This window comes from Dipodomys merriami, unplaced genomic scaffold (genome assembly GCF_024711535.1).
Source record: "Dipodomys merriami isolate MVZ:Mamm:240054 unplaced genomic scaffold, mDipMer1.0.p SCAF_781, whole genome shotgun sequence".
NCBI classification, from domain to species: domain Eukaryota; kingdom Metazoa; phylum Chordata; class Mammalia; order Rodentia; family Heteromyidae; genus Dipodomys; species Dipodomys merriami.
In genome coordinates, this window is record NW_027206381.1 from 419,348 (window position 1) to 420,905 (window position 1,558).

Consider the following 1,558-nt stretch of genomic DNA (forward strand, 5'->3'; position numbering starts at 1 on the left):
GATTTGTTACCTCCTCCTTTGTTTTCCCTCAACCATCACTTCCCTACCGACCTCCCAAATACCTCCTGACCCCACTCACATTGTAAAGTTCGTTTTCAACATAGTGTCCTGTGCATCTTGTCTTCACAATGGGTCAGCCTGTATCTTCATTTAAGCGTTCCTTCCAGTCCCCATATTACAAAAATATACATACAAGTTGCAGAACACTGGCATCAAATCCAGTAAAACAGGGTTTATACTGTTGGGGAAGTACATACAAGAGAAACAAACATTCACATTGTTCATTATAAGTACATTAAAAACACTAGCACTAGCAAGAAAGAAAAAAAAAACAGTGTCCCTGTCGGGGTACATTTTGCTTAACATTATCTCATGTGGTCATATGTATATAGACTTTGACTTATGTTTGTCATAGACATGTACTAGTCTTTGCAAAAAAGGGAGACCATGGGACCTATGTTTCCTTGGGCTGGCTTACTTCAACTATAACTTTTTCCAAGTCTCTCCCGTTCCTAACAAATGAGGCAATGTCATTCTTTCTGATGGAGGCATAACAATCCATTGTGTATATATACCACATTTTCTTGATCCATTCATCTACTGAGGGGCATCTGGGTTTTTTCCATAACTTAGCTATGGTAAATAATGCTGCAATAAACATGATTGTGCTGGTAGCTTTGGTATGACATTATTTGTGATCATTTGGGTAAATGCCTAAAAGTGGGATTGCTGGGTCATAATGGAGCTATCTGTGGAGTCTTTTGAGGAATCTCCATACTGCTTTCCAGAGTGGTTGAACAGTTTACACTCTCACCAACAATTCAGTAGTGTTCCCTTTTGGCACATCACCTCCAGCATCTGTGGTTACTATATTTCTTGATTATAGCCATTCTAACTGGGGTGAAATGGAATCTCAGTGTTATCTTGATTTGAATTCTTTTATGGCTAGAGAAGCTGAGCATTTTGTCATATATCTATTGGCCATTCTTATTTCCTCTTCAGAGAAGTCTCTAAGTCTTTAGCCCATTTTTTAATCAGGCAATTGTTTCTTTGAGGATTTGTTTTTGGGGATTTAGTTTTTTGAGTTCTAAGTATATTTTAGATATGAGACCCTTGTCCATTGTTTGGCTAGTGAAGATATTCTCCCAGTCCGTGGGCTTTCTGTTAATCTTGCTAGCTATGTTCTTAGCCTTGCAGAAGCTCTGCACTTTCATGCAATCCCATTTGCCCAAACATTCTTTGATTTGTTGTGCTTCTGGATCTCTATTAAGAAAATTTCGGCCTGTGCCTAGGAGCCCTAGAGTTTCTCTTATTCCTTTCTGTAATGTTTTTATGGAATCTGTCTTTATTTCGAGGTCTTTGATCAAATTGGAGTTGATTCTGGTGCAGGGTGATATATACAGATTTAGTTTTCTACATGAATTTACCCAATTTTGCCAACACCATTTACTGAAAACGCTGTTTTTTTCTTTTCCATTCAATATCTTTAGCACCCTCATGAAAGATTAAGTGGTTATAGGCCTGTGGGTTCATTTCTGGGTCTTCAGTTTTACTCCCT